Below are 5,494 nucleotides of genomic sequence, written 5' to 3'. Positions count from 1 at the left end.
GCCCTGATTAGGGGGCCTCACCCTGACTCTGAGCCGCTACAGGGTCAGCATTAGGGGGCCTCGCCCTGACTGAGCCGCTACAGGGTCAGCATTTGGGGGACTCTCCCTGACTCTGAGCCGCTACAGGGTCAACATTAGGGGGCTCGCCCTGACTCTGAGCCGCTACAGGGTCTGCATTAGGGAGACTCGCCCTGATTAGGGGGCCTCGCCCTGACTCTGAGCCGCTACAGGGTCAGTATTAGAAGGCCTCGCCCTGACTGAGCCGCTCCAGGGTCAGCATTTGGGGGACTCTCCCTGACTCTGAGCCGCTACAGGGTCAGCATTTGGGGGACTCGCCCTGACTCTGAGCCGCTACAGGGTCTGCATTAGGGAGACTCGCCCTGATTAGGGGGCCTCGCCCTGACTCTGAGCCGCTACAGGGTCAGCATTAGGGGGCCTCGCCCTGACTGAGCCGCTACAGGGTCAGCATTTGGGGGACTCGCCCTGACTCTGAGCCGCTACAGGGTCAGCATTAGGGGGCCTCGCCCAGATTAGGGGAACTCGCCCTGACTCTGAGCCGCTACAGGGTCAGCATTAGGGGGACTGTCCCTGATTAGGGGGTCTCGCCCCGACTCTGAGCCGCTACAGGGTCAGCATTTGGGGGACTCTCCCTGACTCTGAGCCGCTACAGGGTCTGCATTAGGGAGACTCGCCCTGATTAGGGGGCCTCGCCCTGACACTGAGCCGCTACAGGGTCAGCATTTGGGGGACTCTCCCTGACTCTGAGCCGCTACAGGGTCAACATTAGGGGGCTCGCCCTGACTCTGAGCCGCTACAGGGTCTGCATTAGGGAGACTCGCCCTGATTAGGGGGCCTCGCCCTGACTCTGAGACGCTACAGGGTCAGCATTAGGGAGACTCGCCTTGATTAGGGGGACTCGCCCTGACTCTGAGCCGCTACAGGGTCAGCATTAGGGGGACTGTCCCTGATTTGGGGGTCTCGCCCCGACTCTGAGCCGCTACAGGGTCAGCATTTGGGGGACTCTCCCTGACTCTGAGCCGCTACAGGGTCAGCATTAGGGGGCCTCGCCCTGACTCTGAGCCGCTACAGGGTCAGCATTTGGGGGACTCTACCTGACTTTGAGCCGCTACAGGGTCTGCATTAGGGAGACTCGCCCTGATTAGGGGGCCTCGCCCTGACTCTGAGACGCTACAGGGTCAGCATTAGGGAGACTCGCCTTGATTAGGGGGACTCGCCCTGACTCTGAGCCGCTACAGGGTCAACATTAGGGGGCTCGCCCTGACTCTGAGCCGCTACAGGGTCAGCATTAGGGGGCCTCTCCCTGACTCTGAGCCGCTACAGGGTCTGCATTAGGGGGACTTTCACTGACTCTGAGCCGCTACAGGGTCAGCATTTGGGGGACTCTACCTGACTCTGAGCCGCTACAGGGTCAACATTAGGGGGCTCGCCCTGACTCTGAGCCGCTACAGGGTCAGCATTAGGGGGCCTCGCCCTGATTAGGGGAACTCGCCCTGACTCTGAGCCGCTACAGGGTCAGCATTAGGGGGACTGTCCCTGATTTGGGGGTCTCGCCCCGACTCTGAGCCGCTACAGGGTCAGCATTTGGGGGACTCTCCCTGACTCTGAGCTGCTACAGGGTCTGCATTAGGGAGACTCGCCCTGATTAGGGGGCCTCACCCTGACTCTGAGCCGCTACAGGGTCAGCATTAGGGGGCCTCGCCCTGACTGAGCCGCTACAGGGTCAGCATTTGGGGGACTCTCCCTGACTCTGAGCCGCTACAGGGTCTGCATTAGGGAGACTCACCCTGATTAGGGGGCCTCGCCCTGACTCTGAGCCGCTACAGGGTCAGCATTAGGGAGACTCGCCCTGATTAGGGGGCCTCGCCCTGACACTGAGCCGCTACAGGGTCAGCATTTGGGGGACTCTCCCTGACTCTGAGCCGCTACAGGGTCAACATTAGGGGGCTCGCCCTGACTCTGAGCCGCTACAGGGTCTGCATTAGGGAGACTCGCCCTGATTAGGGGGCCTCGCCCTGACTCTGAGCCGCTACAGGGTCAGTATTAGAAGGCCTCGCCCTGACTGAGCCGCTCCAGGGTCAGCATTTGGGGGACTCTCCCTGACTCTGAGCCGCTACAGGGTCAGCATTTGGGGGACTCGCCCTGACTCTGAGCCGCTACAGGGTCTGCATTAGGGAGACTCGCCCTGATTAGGGGGCCTCGCCCTGACTCTGAGCCGCTACAGGGTCAGCATTAGGGGGCCTCGCCCTGACTGAGCCGCTACAGGGTCAGCATTTGGGGGACTCGCCCTGACTCTGAGCCGCTACAGGGTCAGCATTAGGGGGCCTCGCCCAGATTAGGGGAACTCGCCCTGACTCTGAGCCGCTACAGGGTCAGCATTAGGGGGACTGTCCCTGATTAGGGGGTCTCGCCCCGACTCTGAGCCGCTACAGGGTCAGCATTTGGGGGACTCTCCCTGACTCTGAGCCGCTACAGGGTCTGCATTAGGGAGACTCGCCCTGATTAGGGGGCCTCGCCCTGACACTGAGCCGCTACAGGGTCAGCATTTGGGGGACTCTCCCTGACTCTGAGCCGCTACAGGGTCAACATTAGGGGGCTCGCCCTGACTCTGAGCCGCTACAGGGTCTGCATTAGGGAGACTCGCCCTGATTAGGGGGCCTCGCCCTGACTCTGAGCCGCTACAGGGTCAGCATTAGGGAGACTCGCCTTGATTAGGGGGACTCGCCCTGACTCTGAGCCGCTACAGGGTCAGCATTAGGGGGACTCTCCCTGACTCTGAGCCGCTACAGGGCCTGCATTAGGGAGACTCGCCCTGATTAGGGGGCCTCGCCCTGACTCTGAGCCGCTAAAGGGTCAGCATTAGGGGGACTGTCCCTGATTTGGGGGTCTCGCCCCGACTCTGAGCCGCTACAGGGTCAGCATTTGGGGGACTCTCCCTGACTCTGAGCCGCTACAGGGTCAGCATTAGGGGGCCTCGCCCTGACTCTGAGCCGCTACAGGGTCAGCATTTGGGGGACTCTACCTGACTTTGAGCCGCTACAGGGTCTGCATTAGGGAGACTCGCCCTGATTAGGGGGCCTCGCCCTGACTCTGAGACGCTACAGGGTCAGCATTAGGGAGACTCGCCTTGATTAGGGGGACTCGCCCTGACTCTGAGCCGCTACAGGGTCAACATTAGGGGGCTCGCCCTGACTCTGAGCCGCTACAGGGTCAGCATTAGGGGGCCTCTCCCTGACTCTGAGCCGCTACAGGGTCTGCATTAGGGGGACTTTCACTGACTCTGAGCCGCTACAGGGTCAGCATTTGGGGGACTCTACCTGACTCTGAGCCGCTACAGGGTCAACATTAGGGGGCTCGCCCTGACTCTGAGCCGCTACAGGGTCAGCATTAGGGGGCGTCGCCCTGATTAGGGGAACTCGCCCTGACTCTGAGCCGCTACAGGGTCAGCATTAGGGGGACTGTCCCTGATTTGGGGGTCTCGCCCCGACTCTGAGCCGCTACAGGGTCAGCATTTGGGGGACTCTCCCTGACTCTGAGCTGCTACAGGGTCTGCATTAGGGAGACTCGCCCTGATTAGGGGGCCTCACCCTGACTCTGAGCCGCTACAGGGTCAGCATTAGGGGGCCTCGCCCTGACTGAGCCGCTACAGGGTCAGCATTTGGGGGACTCTCCCTGACTCTGAGCCGCTACAGGGTCAACATTAGGGGGCTCGCCCTGACTCTGAGCCGCTACAGGGTCTGCATTAGGGAGACTCGCCCTGATTAGGGGGCCTCGCCCTGACTCTGAGCCGCTACAGGGTCAGTATTAGAAGGCCTCGCCCTGACTGAGCCGCTCCAGGGTCAGCATTTGGGGGACTCTCCCTGACTCTGAGCCGCTACAGGGTCAGCATTTGGGGGACTCGCCCTGACTCTGAGCCGCTACAGGGTCTGCATTAGGGAGACTCGCCCTGATTAGGGGGCCTCGCCCTGACTCTGAGCCGCTACAGGGTCAGCATTAGGGGGCCTCGCCCTGACTGAGCCGCTACAGGGTCAGCATTTGGGGGACTCGCCCTGACTCTGAGCCGCTACAGGGTCAGCATTAGGGGGCCTCGCCCAGATTAGGGGAACTCGCCCTGACTCTGAGCCGCTACAGGGTCAGCATTAGGGGGACTGTCCCTGATTAGGGGGTCTCGCCCCGACTCTGAGCCGCTACAGGGTCAGCATTTGGGGGACTCTCCCTGACTCTGAGCCGCTACAGGGTCTGCATTAGGGAGACTCGCCCTGATTAGGGGGCCTCGCCCTGACACTGAGCCGCTACAGGGTCAGCATTTGGGGGACTCTCCCTGACTCTGAGCCGCTACAGGGTCAACATTAGGGGGCTCGCCCTGACTCTGAGCCGCTACAGGGTCTGCATTAGGGAGACTCGCCCTGATTAGGGGGCCTCGCCCTGACTCTGAGACGCTACAGGGTCAGCATTAGGGAGACTCGCCTTGATTAGGGGGACTCGCCCTGACTCTGAGCCGCTACAGGGTCAGCATTAGGGGGACTGTCCCTGATTTGGGGGTCTCGCCCCGACTCTGAGCCGCTACAGGGTCAGCATTTGGGGGACTCTCCCTGACTCTGAGCCGCTACAGGGTCAGCATTAGGGGGCCTCGCCCTGACTCTGAGCCGCTACAGGGTCAGCATTTGGGGGACTCTACCTGACTTTGAGCCGCTACAGGGTCTGCATTAGGGAGACTCGCCCTGATTAGGGGGCCTCGCCCTGACTCTGAGACGCTACAGGGTCAGCATTAGGGAGACTCGCCTTGATTAGGGGGACTCGCCCTGACTCTGAGCCGCTACAGGGTCAACATTAGGGGGCTCGCCCTGACTCTGAGCCGCTACAGGGTCAGCATTAGGGGGCCTCTCCCTGACTCTGAGCCGCTACAGGGTCTGCATTAGGGGGACTTTCACTGACTCTGAGCCGCTACAGGGTCAGCATTTGGGGGACTCTACCTGACTCTGAGCCGCTACAGGGTCAACATTAGGGGGCTCGCCCTGACTCTGAGCCGCTACAGGGTCAGCATTAGGGGGCCTCGCCCTGATTAGGGGAACTCGCCCTGACTCTGAGCCGCTACAGGGTCAGCATTAGGGGGACTGTCCCTGATTTGGGGGTCTCGCCCCGACTCTGAGCCGCTACAGGGTCAGCATTTGGGGGACTCTCCCTGACTCTGAGCTGCTACAGGGTCTGCATTAGGGAGACTCGCCCTGATTAGGGGGCCTCACCCTGACTCTGAGCCGCTACAGGGTCAGCATTAGGGGGCCTCGCCCTGACTGAGCCGCTACAGGGTCAGCATTTGGGGGACTCTCCCTGACTCTGAGCCGCTACAGGGTCTGCATTAGGGAGACTCACCCTGATTAGGGGGCCTCGCCCTGACTCTGAGCCGCTACAGGGTCAGCATTAGGGAGACTCGCCCTGATTAGGGGGCCTCGCCCTGACACTGAGCCGCTACAGGGTC

The sequence above is a fragment of the Brachionichthys hirsutus genome, chromosome 10, assembly GCF_040956055.1.
Source record: "Brachionichthys hirsutus isolate HB-005 chromosome 10, CSIRO-AGI_Bhir_v1, whole genome shotgun sequence".
In the NCBI taxonomy this organism is placed as follows: domain Eukaryota; kingdom Metazoa; phylum Chordata; class Actinopteri; order Lophiiformes; family Brachionichthyidae; genus Brachionichthys; species Brachionichthys hirsutus.
Note: the sequence above shows the minus strand (reverse complement) of the source record.